The sequence below is a fragment of the Vipera berus genome (genome assembly GCF_964194415.1).
Source record: "Vipera berus genome assembly, chromosome: 5".
Classification (NCBI taxonomy): domain Eukaryota; kingdom Metazoa; phylum Chordata; class Lepidosauria; order Squamata; family Viperidae; genus Vipera; species Vipera berus.
The window spans coordinates 23087814-23107289 of NC_138207.1; the positions used below are offsets into that span (position 1 = coordinate 23087814).

Consider the following 19476-nt stretch of genomic DNA (forward strand, 5'->3'; position numbering starts at 1 on the left):
CGAAGGTCGGGAGCCATCCGGAGCTCAAGCGGTAAACGGTTCCAAAGATCTGGCGCGCCCACAGAGAACGCCCTCCCCCTGGGGGTCGCCAGTCGACACTCTTTGACCGACGGCACCCTAAGGAGGCCCTCTCTGTGGGAGCGCACTGGACGAAGGGAAGTTGATGCCGGCAGCAGGTGCTCCCGTAAGTAATCCGGACCCATGCCATTTAGGGCTTTATAGGTCATTACCAGCACCTTGAATCTCACCCGGAGGGCAACCGCAAGCCAATGCAGCTCACGGAGTAGAGGTGTTACATGGGAGTATCGGGAAACCCCCACCACCACTCACGCGGCTGCAATAAGGGTTATCTTCTCTTAACTTAAAACAGTTATTCTGGGGGAAGAGATTGAGGAGCAGCTTCTTCTTCAATGATTAAGGAAATTTCACTGAATTTCTCCCTTTTCTGCCCTATTTAAGGAAGAGCCACCATTTTGCTGCACAATGAGCCAGATCTATAGTCAGCTTCTGTCTGTGAATACTGTGAATGGGTGGGCTGGAGTGTCTTCATTTGATTTTATCTTATTATTGCATAAATCAGAATATTCCCCACATGCAGTGAGCTCTCTTATTGTCTATGAATGAATGCCCTTTGGGCTATATACTCTTCAGAAATCAGATAATTAGAAAATAGGGTATCTCCAAGTAGAAAAGAATGAAATCTTAATAGTATTGGGAATGTATAATATACTCCTTTATGGTGGTCAGAAAAAATATATTTGTATTTATGCATGCTTAAATTTAAGTAGACTTCTGACTGATTTGGGAGCCCATTAGGTCTTTCTGTTGTTTTTCACAGTTGTGCTTTTAATGTGTTTCCTTCATGCTTTAAATTGCATTTTAATAATATTGTTTTAATTTATTTTCTTGAGTGCCATTCATTGGCAAAAAGGGAAATATAAATCCCATAAACAAATAAAAGTTTCTCTCATATTTGTTGTGCTGAATAAGCAAAGACCCAAGTGAATATAGCACATTCAGAGAATTAGGACTGAGGAATCTGATTTTCTTCCTCAGTTATCTGTTGTATTACTTTCACCATTAACTGAATTACCCGCACCCCCTTAAGATGATATATAAAGGGTATATCGATTAAAAGTGATTTAGCAACATAAGAATGCTATGATAAGCACTGCATCTCTCCCTTCAGAATTTTGGTTTATGGATGTGCAATGCCTTCAAGGTACAATAAAATACATCGTATCCTAGAATTTCACCTAACTTTTCAAATGCAAAGGAACAAGGATGTATCTTGCCAACTAATATCATTTGTAGATCAAGGATACAGAAAGAATGGCTCCACAAATGTTGCTATGACAACAGACAAAGATGCTGAGAATTTATTAACATCTGGAAAGCCACATGTTCCTTGCCTTTCCCCTTACCGCTAACCCCCAAAAGTTGTTTTCGGATTTTTAATCAGCAATAACAGCTTCAGGTTTGCAAAACGAGGACCAAATAAAATGATCTCTAAGTCATCTTTGCTCTTCCTTATAGCTGTCTGCAATTCTGCTTTCCCCCCCCCATTCTTTTGGATCAATTTCTACTTCTGCATGGATCCTCTTTGGCTTTTTGTGTGGTCTTTTGATATTTTCTGGGCTCCTTGAGGATTGTTTAAGGTCATGAAATAAGAAAGGTTAGGCAACCTTTTTGGGATGGGAAGACATTTGGCATTTTGAGGTTGCCTATTTTCACAAAATGGCTACCCTGAGAGACAGACCTGTTCACAAAACAACTTTCACAGTAAACCTGGTTTGCCACAAAGTACTGATTGATCAGAAAGCAAATTAGCCCTCTAAATAGCACTATATCATCAGGGACTCAAAGACATTCCTAAAAGTAAATATGATATTAGAGGCTGATGTTTTGCTTTGTAGTATGCCAGTTTTCTATTTAATTATTTCAATTAAATAATCTTTAAAAAGAAATCCAAGTGGGACAGGGGACCAGAAAAGTACCAAGGGAAATAACAGAGACACATTGTGTTCTACCAGTAGGAATTGTATCCTGCCCAACCCATGTGCTAGGAAACAAATGTTAGAGTAAGTTAATGAAAACTAAATAATCACACTCAGTACTGTAAGCTTCCTACTGAAAGTTAGGGCTCTATAATGTCATCTTACTTTTAAACCCCCAATGTAAACCTGTTGGGCTTTAAATATAGAATACTTCCAGTTTTAATTCCAGGTGACAGTATCAGTGTAATACATCAGATCAGAAAACCAGAGGACTGTGTTGCTTGAAGACATCAAGGTTAGCCTGTCTTAGTATGCTCTTTAAACAAGCTGGGATCCATACTCTTATAACCAATTTTAAAAATTTTGACTCATGCAGACTCTGGAAATGGAACATACAAGAAACAGAAGCAAACCTGTTGCTTCATAATTAATTAGTAAATACTGAGTAATTGAATATATAGATCTCTAGTGTTTGGAAATAAAGTTACTACTGATTGGTATCAATGGAGAAAAACAAACCAATTAATTAACACCAAAGCAGGCACTGTTGAAACTGCAGATGACCAGATTTGAAAACTGAGAGTCGAATTCTCATTGAAGGCAATCTTTTGAGGCTTTTCCTCAATAAACGGTTATGATGCGTGCTCAGATCTAACTTCACCTTTCCTAGAAAAATAGGTTGCCAGTACCACTGAATGAGTCTTTAGTGAATAAGCAGAGTTTCCCATTCAGCCAAGAAAGGGTTATAGTGAAAGTTACACAGTGCTTATTTTTCAAGCTCTTAAAAATAAGTGAAAAAAGAAATATTATATTCAGACTTTGTTTTCAGTGGGTTCAAAATCTTCCACCCTATTTCATAAGGTATATCATTTTTATGTATCATCAGCAGCATTTTTTTTCTGAAGTCAACCTAATAATGACTACATTGCAGTTAAAATCTATGCAATGTGATATATATATATATATATATATATATATATATATATATATATATATATATATATATATAATCAGAATGTATTGACACAGAGATGCATCGCTAAAATAAAATATTTAAGAACAAGTCTTTTATTTCAATTCAACTTAATAATACCAGATGCCTTGTTCATATTTTGCTCCACTGCTCTTAGACATAATGACAGGTTGCACAGATAATTTCAGTGCATACTGTAACCAGCAACTAAAACTCCTGTTTTAAAATATGTCTTTGTAGCTAAGCAGAAAGAAAGTCAGAAAAATAACTTGGGCTTTGAAGGGAAGCTAAAAGCAATAAAAAGATTTAAGTCTTCAAAACCAGATCAGTAATAGCCAACAACTTGAAGAAGCTTGTGTAAGTCATCTCAGAGTTCTTTTCTATAACCTAAATACTACAGACCAGTCAGTTTGACATGGATTCCAGGGCAAAATTGTGAAACAGATTATGTGACAATTTGTGGGAATTTAGAAAATAACATATTGCTTGACAGGCAGAAGTATGGATTATTAAGGACAACTGATTTTAGAGTCACCAGTTTAGTTGACTCTAAATATAGAGTAAATGTAAATCACACAAATGTAGATGACATAGGGCACTTGGACTAGTGCAAACTCTCCCATGAAATCCTAGTAAAGAAAATAGTAAAATGAGACTGGACTATGCTACCATTAGATGGATACAGAACTGGTTGGACAATGTTATCCAGTGAGTATACAACAATGCTTCCATGTTAAGCTGGATGGATTGATTGACATATGGCAAGGTTTCATTCTAAGCCCTGGGCTGATGAACATATTTATAAAGAGCCTGAATGAGAAGTTAGAAACATGATTGTTGAACTTGCAGGTGTCCCAAAGGTGGAAATGTTATAGCAGATGCCTTGGAGGACAATAACAAGAATCAGGAAGAATTTATTATGCTGGAACAAAGCTTATAATCATAAAGATACATTTAAGAGAAAGAAATAAAGAATATTTCATTTAAGTAGGATAAATCAAAGACATAAGCATAAAATGGGGGAGGCCATACTAAGAAACAAACAGGGTCTGAATATGTGGATCAAAAGTTAAATATTTGTTAACAGCAAATGCAATTCTAGATTATGCCAACAGGGGTATGTTAAGATCATGTATGTTATTATAGAACCGAGTCGAAGGAAGTACTTCTACCAAATATATTAAATAAGTTCAATTCATTTTAAATCGAAGCTAAATGGTGAAAACATTATCAAAGCAATCAATACCTAGGTAATCCCTATTACAAGATGTATAGCAGGAATAGTTCACTAGATCCAGATGGAATTCGAAAACGTAGAGAAGAAAACAAGAAAACTAATCATAATACAGCTAGTCCTTTGCTTACAAGCAAAATTGAGCCTGGAATTTTGGTTGTAAGTTATTGAGGTTGTAACTCGAGTCACCATGTGACCAGACTTGATTTTATAAATATTTTTACAATGGTCATTAAGCAAGTCGGTGCTGTTGCTAAGCAAATCATGTGGTCATAAGTTCAAATCCAGCTTATCCAAAGGCCATGGGGGGGGGAGAAAAAGGTAAGAATTGTCACAAAATGTGATCACTTGACCACAGAATGCTGCAACTGATAATAAATGCTCCAAATGTAATGATATGACCATTGGGATGGTGCAGTATTTGTAACTTTGAGGAAAGATCATAAATACATTTTTATGTCCATCATAACTTAAATGGTCAGCAAAAGACAGACAATTTGTTCATAACTTGCCTGATAAAAGGCATAAAAAAGCTGGTTTACTGATGTGCGTGAATGTAATGCTAGGATTGGGGAAAAGCAACCCCCCCAAAAAAAAGATAAAATACCAAGACTTGCAGATTGAAGTTGAATACATATGACAAATGAAATACGTTGTTATACCAATCATGATTGAAGCCCTTGGAGCAATACCTAAAGGACTTCCCTGATTCGAAAATTTTAAACCCAAATACTCCAATTTTACAAAAAAAATAATACTCTGCTTGGAACTGACTATATCCTCAGATGCTACCTTAATGATTCTGAGGTTTCTGGTTTGGCCTTAGTTATTAAGTTTTCATCAGTCTCTGACTGTGAATCTAATTTTAGATTAGCCATATAATTATATTAATACTACCTGCCATATAACACACCATATTTAACAATTGTCGACATGAAAGACAAAAAAAAAGTATGGATAGTGGACTTGGCAGTACCTGGAGAGAGCAAAGTAAAAGAGAAAAAACTGGAGAAGACAACAAAATACAAAGACCTGCAAATAGAAATAGAACAACTGTGGCAAATGAAAGCAACGATAGTATCAATAGCAGTAGGTGCCTTCAATGCAACCCCAAAACACTTGAACATATTCATCATCAGTCAGTTGCAAAAAGCAGCTTTATTCAGAGCAGCCTTTATCCTGTGACGATACCTGTAACACTATCAAACTCCCAGATCTGCCTATCCCAGATCCTTGGGGAAAACGATAGGTGGACAAAATGCCAAATCCAGTCTGAACATCTGGCTGAGTGTGCGATGAACCATAATAAGGAGAGAAAAAAGGACAAATGCTTACAAAGCCAGAATTGAGAGGACAGAAACAGATAATAAATGCTGCTCTGCAAAGAAGCTGAAGAAATAACAGACTCCCAATTAGCTGCTGCAAGAAGATCACATAGACTGACTACAAACAATGGCATGAAAAGTAGCAACAATGGCACATTGGAAAATCCGCAAGAAATACCATTTGCCTACAAGTAAGAACTGGAGGGAACATAAAATAGATAAAGTATTAAAAAATGAGGAAGCTAAAATGCCCAAGGGCAATAGAATTCAAACAAACAAGCATCTGTTATGTAGCACCCCAGATGTAACAATTGTCAATAAGAAAGACAAAAAAAGTCTGGATGACGGACATAGCAATACCTGGAAATAGCAGAAAAGAACTTAAGAAAATCACAAATATAAAGATCTGCAAACAAAATTAGAACAATATGGTAAAAGTAAGCAAAGACAGTACCAATAGTAATAGGCACCTTAGGTGCAATCCCAAAACATCTGGAGCACCACTTGAACACCATTGGTGTTGACAAAATTACCATCAGTTAATTGCAAAAGGTAGCTTTACTTGGAGCAGTTTGCATCCTGCAACAAAATTTTTAATATTATTAAACATCTGCCTATCCCAAGTCCTTGGGAATGACTTGATAGGTCCTTGGTGGTGCAATGGTTAGAATGCAGTATTGCAAGCTAATTCTGCTGACTGCCAGAAGTTTGATTCTGACTGGCTCAAAGTTCACTCAACCTTCAAACCTTTCAAGGTCGATAAAATGAGGGCCCAAACTGTTGGGGGCAATGTGCTGACTCTGTGAACCACTTAGAGAAGGCTGTAAAGCACTGTGAAGTGCTATATACAGGGCTTTTTTTGTCATAGAACACTCAGAACGGAGTTCCGGCACCTTTTTTGGATGGAACCTTGTAGGGTAGGCAAGGCGGGTTGTATGACATGTGTGAGTTCCGGCACCTTTTTCTTTTACAAAAAAAGCACTGGGTATATATGTCTAAATGTTATTGCTAGTTCTACAGGTGAACAAAAAGCCAAATCTATTCTAAACATCTGTCTGACTGTGTGACCAATGATAATAGTCCATCGCTCCACTTGCTGGTTCTCTTGCCTACTCGTGCCTGAGTTTCACTTTGGTTTCCTCACAGAAAACATTCTCATTGATTGATTGGTTGATTTACATATCACAAGATCAGAGCTCACAACATGAAGTAAGAAGGTGGACAGGAGATGGTGAGGTGGAAGCAGTTTATCACGTTTATCTTTTGTGCGGAATGAAGTGGATTTTTTCCAGAACTACATCATCTTGGGGGTAAGGTAATGATTATAGTTCATTATTTATGCTTGTTTTCAGCATTTCCAAATCTGTTCGTTAATTTCCAAAGACAATTGCTGAGTGTGCTTACATGAGACAACACAGCACACGTTCCTAGTTTCAAGTCCTTTAAGGTCACTCCCTGAGGAATAAATATAATATCATATTAAATCCAATTGATCTCTTTCCCTGATGTTATAATCTGATATATTTTTAGTTATGTTGGTGAGCTACTGGAAAATAGGCCCAAGCTGTATCCAAACCATGCCAGTACCTGAGACAATTAAACCTTGATCTAATTGACTGCAGCTCTGGGACAATCTGACAATAATGAGTCAATGAGTAGCCTTATTGATTTCCCTGGCATTACTTATGCTGGCAAAGTTACGTGCTCAGGGTATCTTTGCAGAGCTTGGTCAATGTAATAAAGATCCTTCATTTGTTGGTAATATAACACCTTCGTGTAGTTTTAGTAGGTAGCAATCACTGTTTTACTTTTAAAGTATGTATAATGAAGAGAATGCAACATCAGCCATTTGTTATCGTAATACATAACTTTCCCATTTAAGATCACAACTTTGAGGCATAGAACATTGCTGATATGTATGGACTGCAGCATTTATAACAGATATTGATAACTATATCAGAAAGACAATAACAATTCTACATGAAAAGTTATTACTCATACCTTCTTTAAACAGAAGACTTTTAAATGCTTAAAGACAAGAAAGCAAAACAAGACGCAATGGATGGAAACTAAAACTAAGGAGAATTTTCCTGACAGTGGAACAGCTTACCTCCAGAAATTGTGGATGCTCCATCATTGAGGATTTTAAGAAGAGATTGGACAGCCATTTGTCTGAAATGATATAAGGTGTCCTGCTTGAGCAGTGGGTTGGGCTAGAAGATCTCCAAGGTTCCAACTCTGCTGTTCTGTTGTTTTTTCTGTTTGTTTTTTTCTATGATTATTCTGGTGGAAGGAGCCAAATCAGAGGGGCCAAACTGGGCACATACAAAAGTTTAACTAAGTAGTTTCTCACTGCTGATATTAACTGCTGTGTAATAGCTTTATGAGCAAGTTTTGTAAACATGTAAATAGCACAGTTAATTGCATTGATTATAGTCTTGGAAAAATAGACTGTTTCAGTAATTTAGACCACATTGCAGTTTCATGTTTACAAAACTCCAGGCATGTCTGAAAATTAAATAAATTTAATTTAGATGTCAGCCGTCTTCTCTTTGATAAAACTTGATCCAATCGCATCCTGCACAAACTGAAATCTGTTTATTCTTATTATTGCCAGTGTTGGCCAAAAAGACATGCTAAGCTTTAAGGAAAAGTCAAATGTAGTTTTAGAAGGGGTGCAACCTACCCTGGCTGGATTTTACCCAGCAAGTGTACCCAATTTTGTTCTCTTCTTAAAGGATTTTTCCAATAGCTACTGCTGTTTTAAAGTATTGTAAATATAAATAAAATAATAATAATAAATTTAAGGCATAAAACTGCTTAAAATTAAGACATAACACAGATATAAGGATGATGATTAACATTCCAGACAGGAATAACTCTCCAGACTGGATTATACCCAATAAAATCTTTGCATCAGGTGTATATGGCCTCCTCCCTTATGAAACTCCTAAAATCATTTGAAAATACCAGTATAGCTATCATTTTTGGTATAGGTATACTGGTAATTTGATAAATATAGCAAAAAATAATTTTATACCAGTGTAGGTATCATTTATATTTATATATTAGTAAAATGTTTTGCCATTTTCACTATATCCCGAGAATTCATAAATAGTATAGCATTAGCTTTTTAGCCTTTCAGACGTGAAGGATGTTAGTATTAAAGTCAGGATTAATTTCGAAGAAAACATTTCGAACCAAGCATTAAAAAAGAGGCCACTAGGTAATTTTCTCATGCATTTATGTCCCAAATTTCCTCTGGCAATTTAGAGCATTGTTAAGATTGATCTTAATTTTACACCCCTCACAATAACTCTGTGAAATAAACTGAAGCAACTAGACAAAGTCTCCAGGTATTAGATAGCATGAATTTGTTAACTATTTTGCTAATCACTTTTCAGTTTACCTAGATTTGTTCTCTAGCGATATGCATGTTTAGTGTGATGGTGAAGAAGCTGAAGTAGAACTAGAAAGAGCCCAATTTAAGTTCACTATCAGGCATAGAAACTGCATAAATTTGGGCCCAACAGAGTAATTATTGTGAGGATAAGATGTAGGGTGATCTATATATCAATGACTCTGAGCCTTTGGAGAAGAAGTATCCAACAAATGACAAGAACGGTTCCTTTTCTGATATTCTCTGCTTTCTATGAATAGTTCCTGCCTTTTCAGAAGAGCAACATTTAAAACTGCAATTGGTGGTTTGCTGAATGTTCCCCCGTTCCATGCCAGCTTCTATATGAGGATCTCACCCAAAATACACTACATTTGTCCAAAGGAAAAATAAGTCAGATTGCATCTTAAAAGGTGGGGGGATCCCTTCTGCTACCATATTCTCTCAGCTAATCTCCCAACAACCTATTTAAAGATAACCTATTGGGAAAGAATGGATCAAGCTTCCAGTTAAGACTATTGACAAAAAATATGACAGCCTTTGCTGGAAAGAGCAATAGTCACAGAGAGATCTTATATTATCATTTATGAGTTCAACAAAGTTTGCATGTATGTTATTAAGATTTTGCAAATCACCAGCTCTAAGTTCTGCTTAAACACCTTTGACTAGAGGTGTGAAAAAGTTTATCCTTGGTTTTTACTTGGAAAGAAAGTTGGAAATATAGAAATATAGAAAGAGATCAGGTTTGTGTCAGAAAATGCACTTTTTCCTACTATTTCTCCTTCAATGCTGCTGTAAAATTTACTCTCTTTGTTGCAGGTCTTTTTGCTGTCTCTATTGTGTTGGTACTGAATTGTCCTGATTTGTAATGGGCCATTCATAATTTATAAGCAAGATGATTAATTTTCTTTGGTTTTAATGCTTTCAGTACTGCACGTCATATCAGCCAGCAGGAAAAAATATCCTTCAGTCAAGCCCTTTACCTGTGTAGGCTTCTCCAAGGTGATCTGTCTGCCCCACTTCTAGATTAAAACAATGTGAAGTTAAGAAATATATGAAAAGACCCCAGGATGGAAATAGCTTCAGAGAAGACAAATTCTGCTATAACTGTTCAACTGGATAAGTCCTACAGAATGGACTAATTAAAATGGATTAGCTATTGAGCAATCACCTCTCTTTGTTCTGGGTGTGGGGGGAGTGATGGAAACTGACATCTGTCACTATTTTCAGCATATTTCTGTAAAGATTTCAATTGCTGCAGTTCCTTTAAAAAAAATCCCATTAATACTATTTCTGAGTATACTATGTGGAATTGTTCAGTTATGTTCCCTCCCTTTTTGCAAATAAAATAGTAGAAACCTCTTCTTCATTCTGTCTAGTTGTAAATCTGAAATAGATTTCAAAAATAAGGAGGACATGTTTGAAAGGCGCTCAGAAAACAAACCAGCAAAGGAACACTGGAAGCTGTATAGCAGCCAGAGGGAAAGTGAGGAGAAGGGGTTGCTTGTATTTCTAAACACTCCCAGAATATAGCTCTGGTCACATCTGTACCATGTCACCTCCTGTTGCCTTAAACAACAGCAAAGCATTGCAAATTTTACACAAATGACAGGGTTTTTTATTTATGAGCCTTGATGGGGCAATGATTAGAATTCAGAACTGCAGGCTAAATCTGCCAATTACCAGCAGTTTGATCTTGACCAGCTCAAGGTTGACTCAGCCTTCCATCCTTCCGAGGTTGGTAAAAAGAGGACCCAGACATGCCGACTCTATAAACTGCTTAGAGTGGGCTGTAAATCACTATAAAGCGGTATATAAGGCTAAGTGCTAAGCACTATTGTTATTCAAATATAGGAGCTGATGGTTTAAGACTGTTTAATTCATGTTCTAAGAAGGAGAGAAGGACATCACATAGTCAGGGGTAAAACAGAACGTTCCAGTGCCAGACAATATCATGTTAGAAGTGGGGACAGGACTGAAAAAGAGGTACTAGGGCAACCTTCTATATTTTTTTTCCTTTTTTATTATTTGATAGCATAAGTTCAGAATTATTTATTCAACCTGCAACTTGCAACTTGCAACATGTCTGGAGTTGCTAAGCCCTGCACTTTTCATTGCAATGAGAGTCAAAGGGAAGCAATTTGACTCTTCAAGGCGCCTCCTGAAATAACCTGGTGAAATGGGTGGCAGCTAATTTGCATTGGCGTAATCATACCCACCGCTGCAATTCCACGACATTCTTCTTTTGTCCCAGGGTGTTTGCAGACCTACCACCCCCAATTCTTCCCTGGCCTGCTTTGTCTAGTTATATGAGACTTTGGATGGATGTTTTCCTTAGAATGATACTTTTATTAGACAAATATGGATCCCTGCTTTTAAGGAGTAAAGCAACTCTGCCGTATTGTTTTAGTTTCTGTTATTCCAACAAACCATTTCTATTTTCTGTAGCTAGAAGTGGAGAAGGAGGAGATCAGGTCAACACAACTTTAAAATAAATTTAGATAAGGGTACCCAGTATGATTATTATATTTTCAGATGCCTTTATACAGCTGAGCATTTTTCGAAATACAAAAGAGTGTATATATAGCTACCTAAATAAGGCACTGGTGGCATCTAGTGGCTGATTAATACATAGATGCACTACCAGCACTGCTGGTGTTTTCACTCTGAAGCAAAGCACAAGGGATATAAACTGTGTGTGTGTGGGGGGGGTGGATATTGATTGTTTATTGATTTTTTTTTACATTTGCAAAATTATGAGGAAGTGATTTTCATCTAACTGGCTTAATTGCGTATCTTTCAACATTAATGCAAAACAGAAATGGTAAATTATTGCTTATGACCAGGTTTTCCATATTTCTTCCAGGCAGTTTTACAGCACTGCTATGCAGATTTTTATCTACCTTTAAGAAGATCAGGATTTCAGTATCATATTGGCACAGTAATTGTTGGGGCATTTCAAGATTTCATGACAGCTTTTTTAGTAGTTCATTACATGCAGTAAGAAAACTACAGATCTGTGGGGTTTTTTTCTACAAGGCAAGAGAATTTTACATTTTAATTGCTAGTCATAATTAAACTATTTCCTGCTCAGATTTAGACAGGGGTAGCTAAATTAGCGGTAAGATTTAGAATTGTGGAAAGCTCCCCACAATTCTCTAGCTCCCTTTCAGCAATGAGTTCATTAAGATATATATATATATTAAGATGGAATCTCTTTGAACATTCTGAATCTTCTCATCTTGAGAAGAGATTCAAAATGTTCAAAGAGACTAGACTGAGCTATAAGATAAACTTGTAATAAACTTTACTTCCATCAGTTGGTTGTATCTGGCATTCCTCCTGCTACTTTCTCATTCTCTTCACAATCTCTCACAACTGGTTAAAAAAGAAAAAGAAGCTCCAATTTTGTTAATTTTCCCAGATACTTGGAATAAAAAGGGAAAGTGGCAGAATTTTTCTCAGTTGCGTGTACGTTTAAAAACCTGTTCTTTCTTATTGAACCTGAGGGGGTTTTTAAGTTAAAATTTAAAACAGTTAAAAGTTTCCACTGTTCCATTCCTGTACTTCCAAAATAAAAATGGCTAGTGAACCAAGAATACAGTAACCAACTGAAGTGAGATATTTGTCTACAATGAAATTCAGGGGCCCAGGCCAATTAGACAGCACATTTGATCACTGATAAAGCAGGAAACATTGCTTATCAGGTTGTAATAGAAGACGACAGTTGCCAATGGTTGTCTTTCTGATAGGCTCCATGGAATTTGAGAAGGATATCATGAAAGCAATCTGGTCGGTTGAATCGGCTCTGAAACTTTTCAGAGATATAAAGTGAAGTACTGTACCATCTGCATGACCATCAGATAGTTCTTTTTATCAGATCCAGGTAGAGCAATTAAAGTCTTGGATCAGTTGCAACAGGAGATCAAATGAGCTAATGTTCTACCCAGACAAGAAGGAGATGCTGTTAGTGAATAATATGCATGCCTAAGGGAGTAGTGTTCACAGCTTTGCAGCTACATAAAAGAGCAAGTTCATAGTTGGGGCAGAGAGGATGTCTGAATCTAGCTTTGTCCTGACAGTTCATATATCCACAATGGCACAAAGCTCCCAGAATATAAATTCGAGCTTAGACTGGGGTACCAGTTATGACCCTATTCGGCTACAAATAGCTGTGCTGTAATATTCCATATCCGACAGATTTCTAATGTGATTACTACATAATGTCCTATATGGCATTGCCCTTGAATATCATCCAAGACCCTCAGTTAAAAGAAAACAAATGTAACAAAAGTATTAATTGGAATTGGGCATTTTGAACAAATATTGTTAATTCTATACTATTCTTGCTGACTTTCAGTTTATTGCCAATTCCAGTTTAAAGGTCCCCTAGGACAGGGGTTCCCAACCTCTGGTCTGTGGACTAGTACCAGGCCGCAGCATGCCAGAAACCAGGCCACACAAACAAGCAAAGCCCCATCTGCAGGATGCAGGCAGCACACAAAACCATACCCACTCTGGTCCGCAGAAAAAAAACTCTCCACGGAACCGGTCCCTGGTGCCCAAAGGATTGGGGACCTCTGCCCTAGGACATCAGACCACAAAATCTGCAAGAACAACTCTTCCCACAAGTTCAGAGCCTTAGTGGCATAGTGGTTAGAATTGTTCTGTCCCAGCCTACATGAGTCCTTGTTAACTCACAAGGACAAACCCAACAAGTAAGCTGGAAAACGCAGGAAAAACAAACCCCTTTTAATATTATTTACAGACCTGCAAAATGTCCCAAAAGCAAAGACAAACAAAACACAATTCAGAGAATTGTCCAAAGGCACACAGAACATGATTCAAATGGAGACTTGTTCACAGGCAAGGCAATCAGAACATGATCCCATGAAACTTGAGTCAAATGGTTGCATTTAGCAACCAGCCCCGCTCACACCTTCCCTTTTTATTATGCAGCCCCAAGGCATGGCTTCTCAATCCTTTCTCCTTCGCCCTTGGAGTTGCCCCATTGCCTCCCTCTATCCTGCTCTTGTTGCCTGTCGGCATTTGCAAGCGTCTAAGAGGTCTTCCAGCTGTGAATCCTGAGTCTGACTCAGCTTCCCAGCATAGCTGGGTCTCAGCCTGAGCACAAGTGGAAGGGCCAGGCTTTTCATCAGATTGAAAGTCCTGGAGCTCATCAGAGCCTTCCTCCAACTGTGATGGCTCTCCAGGCCCCTCCTCCTCCTCTTCTGATTCCCCAGACTCAACTACCAGGTCCACTGGCAGGCACGGAATCACAACAAGAATGCAGTATTGCAGGCTATAGCTACTCATACTGCCAGAAGTTCGATTTCTTTGATCCTGACCTGCTCAAAGTTGACTCAGCCTTCTATCCTTCCAAGGTTGGTAAAATGAGGACCTAGATTGTTGGGGGCAACATGCTGATTATGTAAACCGCTTAGAGAGCTGTAAAGCACTATGAAGCAGTATATAAGTGCTATTGCTATGGCTATTATATTTTAAAGCTATTTTCTTATATTTTAAAGCCTGCTTCTACTTTAAAGCCATTTCCAGAGGCCTTGCTTTGAAACAAGCAAGTGGCTATCCAGGCAACTCTGTAACACCCTCCTAGAAAGATATGTCTGGCACTGACTTGTCTTACTGCTAGACAAAAATGTGTTTATTCTCATAAAAATTTTAGAACATTTAGGTGTTGCTTACAACTCAGAGTGACAACTTTTACTACACATGACATCATGTGACCACACCAATTTATGGACAATTGTGGCAGTTTTGGTTGCTGTCATTGAGTGAATCCTTTGTGGTTGCAGAATCTCAAGATCATGTTCACCATTTGTGAGCTCCTGCAAGCTTGCCCCATTGACTTTGCTTTTTCACATTTTTCACATTTATACATTTCTCAGTGACTGAAAAAGTAACATTTTGGTTAGAGAATTTGTTTTATTGATGTCTACAGTCAAGGAAACAGTATATACTGTACAAGCAAAACATTTCTACATATTGCAACTTAGCAAGATATGTAGTTGTCTGACAGAAACCCTGGTGTTTTATGATGGTTATTTGTTTTCTGCATTTTAAATGTATTAATGCTTCTCTAGGAAACCCTACTGAAAGTTGACATCACATAATTATTTTAAAAAATTCAGTAAGAGATAAATTAGGGTAAACTTGTCAAAGCAGTTACAGAACTAGAAAATCCATTTTTTTAATTGTGCAGAAGGAAGACAAGCATCTTTAAAAGATCTTTTCAGTCAAGTACACCCATATTTTGTGGCCCTCACAAGACTACACAGTCACATACTATATTACCATGGAGCAGTACTTCACACACTTCATGAGGCTAGACCAAAAGGCTTGTTAACGAAATGTTAAATGAAGTAGGAGTCAACTAAAGAACTTAAGACACTTCCTAAAACTTCTCAAATATAAGTAGAATGTTCACTGCATAAGATAAAGATAATATTCTCCTTCTGATATTCCTCTTTAAGAAGACATTAATGGTGCTTTGGCAAGCAGTTATGACAAGGGAATTCTTTGAGTATCAAAAAAGTATACAATGATGAATCAAGCTTTTAGAAGTGACCACTGGAAAGCATTGATCCAGAAGATAAAAGATGAGACAATGCATATGCTTCTAGTCTCTAGGATTATTGAAACAAGTTTGAGAGAACTCTCATGAGGGTGCATAAGTAGAGCATGCAGTATTGATTTCCATTACACCCTTTATTGTGCAGCCACCTCTGAGGTTATTAATCAGCAGGCTATACGGTTCTTTGAAAGCAAGTGCTATAGCATTCTCTACTGCCTTACATCTAGGATACAAGAACTCCATTCTAGTTATAGAGATTCCACCTCTTCTTCTGCAGGAATTATTACACATCTACAGGGCAGGGGTTATTGTATTTTTAACTGTACACTGAGCAGTGAATGAAGATTTCCCCAGTTTAAAGTAGCTATGATGGGAATTGCTTCATCTACTGCTTCTAGCCTGCTTCAGTTAAAGCAGCCTACAGGGTTACCAGGTAGTTACAATCCGCTTGGTGTTGTACCAATATATGAACTCCCAGAAGATTCAGCCCACCTGAACAATTACAAGGAATGTTGGGAGTTGTAATTTAGCAACACCTGGATGGCCACAAATTCCCCACTCCCATACCTTACTAATGGAATATTAGAATCTATTTCACATAATCAGACAGGGAAATTTCTTCATGGAACTGCTTAGACTTCATGAACTGAAAATTTATGAAGTCTAAGCAGTTTTCCAGAGCAATTTTCATCTGAAATTTTTATCTTTCCTTGTACTATTATACTTAGTACAGGTAGTCCTCGAGTTATGAGTGTAATGGAGCCTGAACATTCCACTCATAACTCAAAAACCCGTAGAATCTCGTACCTCAAACAAGTTCACTCCCTTGCTCTTTAAAACACGTGTCTCATTAAGAACCCCCAAGGCCTTCCCAACCCACTAAGATACCTCATGCTTCCCCCTCCCTTCTTGCCACACCAGACTCACTTACCTTGAAAAGATCCGTCTCCTCTCTGCCGCGGTTCCTGGGTGCCATAAAATCACACGAGTTCAGGCACCGATCCTCTTTTGCAAAGAATGGGTGCCTGAATTCTCACGCTGTTTGCCGTGCCTGCCTCCTGCTTCCTCCCAACTCCGGAGCCACGCAGCCACCACTCCCAGAACAGAGATTGGGGGGAGACTTCTGCATGCCTCCGGAGGTTGAATCCAGCCCTCAGAGGACTGCTCCAAGCTGCTGCCACTTAGAATGGAGCTTCCGAGGACTGGATCCAAGCCTCGGAGCGTCTTACAAGCCATTTGCGCCAGGAACAGAAGTTGAGGGAGCTCCTGCATGCCTCTGAGGGCTGGATCCAACTTCCAGAGGCATGCAGAAACCACCACCCCCTCCGTTCCTGGTGCAAACGGCTTGGAAGACCCCTCCGAGGCCTGGATCCAGCCCTCAGAAGCTCCATTCTGGGTGCAGAGTGGATCAGTCCCCCGAAGGCTGGATCCAACCCCCGGAGGTATGCAGAAGCCACCCCTGGCCTCCATTCTGGGCCGCTTGGAGGAAGCTCTGAGGCTCCGGAGTCAACGGGGTCACTTTCTCCCCCAGCGCGACAAGCTCCGGTGGGCTGGACAGGGGTGCGAGGGGCTTGGCCTTCTCCCTCAGTTGAAGGCTTCAGGCCTGCCATCAGGCAGAAAAGAGTTGGGGGAAGGAGCAGGAGACAGGCACCTTTCACATAGAGAATGAAAGTTTCTGAGGTGCGTGATTTGGCGCAACTTCAAACACTCACATGCAATCACAGACTCCAGAAACTTCCATTCTTGGGGCGAAAAACATTTCCAAGCTGACTCTCCTCTCCCTCAAAGGAGAGGATTTGCAGCAAAGAGGATTTGCAAGAAATTGCGGCAGAGAGGAGTTTTGCAAGGTGAGTCCAGTGGGGCAGGAAGGGAGGGGGAAGCAGTTGTGAGGAGTGGGGGGGGAAAATAGGATGAATGTTGAAGTGCCACCAAAATCGCTCATAAGGGCGAACAACTGCCGTGGTGCTGCAATATTCATAATTTTGGGACTTGCTCGTAAACAGTAGGGCACTCATCATGTAACTTTGAACCAACATTAAGTGAATGCTCGGAACTCAGGGATTACCTATATATAGACATTTAAGACACAAGAGTGATAAACAGACTTTTTCTTACAGTGGACAAACAGCAGCAAGAGCCCACCCTTGACTATGGACCCCACAAAATTCTAACACTTTTTAAATTATGACTCAATAAACCTAATTTAGTTGGGTTCACACTATAACTGAATAAATCTAATTAGTTGTGTCCATAATCATAAGTTAAAACCAAGCAAAAAAACACTGCTTAACCCAGGGATAAAAACAAGCTATGGCATTCCAGAGGATGTTGAATTAAGAGTTCCCAACATTCTTCATTATCGGAAAAGTTAGCTAAGGCTGCTAGGATGGTAACGTGGAAGTATCTCAAATGTCTGAAATTGCCTAGCCTTTGCCTAGTAATATATTTAAATCTTTTCAATGAAAGGGAGGGCCAACAGTCTATCAATATTTAATTATCTTGGCTGGGAATTTTGGGAATTGACACATCTAAAAGGCAGCAGGTTGAGAAGCCTGGTTGGGACATTACATCCTTTTCCCCAAAAATGCTGTCTGAGACACAAAAGAATTAAAACTGTACAGGGCATAATCGAACAAAAAGTAACCACTCTTAATTATCATATTGCTTCCTCTTACTAAAATATATAGAAGTTATTTTTTTTATCTGGAGGATTATAATATGCCATAAACAGTGTTATCTAATCACAAACATGCTGAAAACAGTAGTCAAATCTTCACCACTAAAAAAGCAAGCAGTGGAACAAACCTTTGGTAAACTTACTCTTTTCTGCACTGAGTTATGTGAGCGATTCAAAATCTGAAGTCTTCTGATAGTAATAGAAAAGAATATAGGGATGAACTGTGAAGGTCTTGATGATCCCTGAGGTTGGTGTTTTGCTTGCAGTCGTTTCACTGCAAGGTAATAGCATCAGTACAAGTGAATGTGGTGTTTGCTACCTGTTTTATATATCATTTTGGTAAAGGTGTTTCTTCCTTGGGGGTTTGTTGATTATTGTTTTATTCTTGAATGTTTGTCTGGTGTTGAGCCCTGCTTATCTAGCACTTTCTACTCTTTCTGTTTCCTTACTAGACTTTTTATTGTCTCCTTTTGAATTGTGTGCAAATGTGTTTTATCTTGCTGTCTGATTTGTCTGAATGCCAAGCTTCCAGAAATTTCCTAGCAGGTTTTTCATTGTCTGGATCTAAGATGTTGTTTCCCAGATGAAACTGTGGTTGAGTCTGCATTGAGTTTAATGTATGTACAACAATGACAAGCGCTGGTTTCTTTTCAAAGGTTAGCAAGTTAGTCACCTTGAATTTTCTGTGTGATATAGAGTTCCTTGCGAAGAAATCCTTTTATAATTGACCAACTACCGTACAGAAAAGAATTCTATTGCTTGAGTAAGCTGTTGGACTAGACCTCCAAGGTCCCTTCAATCTCTATTTTGATTGATTGAAGAACACAATAGAAACATAAAAACTTTTTATGCAAGTAAGACGTTAATGTCCTCAGAAACAAGTGTTGGACTTCCTGACCCAGCCAAATCAAAATAAGCAAATGTATATGCCCATCTTAAGAACAAGAAACTGGCTTGCTGCAAAGTAGAAATCTTCAGCATTTCCAAGGAATTCCAAGACATCAAATAGCCTTTATTTCTATCCGGGGTTACTAAGACCCATCAGATATGTTACTGCCCTTCCTCTGCCCAGCCATTGATACAGATAGGCAGTTCTAAGATAATAGGCCATACCCAAAGCATGAAAGTGCTATAATTATCAATTTCTCTTATGGTTCCCTTTTTGTGATATGGTCTTTTAAAAAGTACTTTGAAGTGGGATGCAGATTAGCATTTGCTTCCTGAATCATCAGAATTCTTACTCCCTGCAGTATTATATAGGATATGAATATGAATATGAAT

The 19476-nt window shown here is 38.4% G+C and overlaps 1 long non-coding RNA gene across 1 annotated transcript; it reads right to left on the reverse strand.

Annotated features, from left to right (window-relative positions):
* Positions 1–6784: 6784 nt before the first annotated feature.
* On the reverse strand, positions 6785–18440 carry LOC308668869. The gene is made up of 3 exons (XR_014026608.1): positions 18339–18440; positions 7640–7701; positions 6785–6984 (listed from the first exon to the last, which is right to left on the reverse strand). It is a non-coding gene; the product is annotated as an uncharacterized lncRNA (long non-coding RNA).
* Between the last annotated feature and the right edge of the window lie 1036 nt (positions 18441–19476).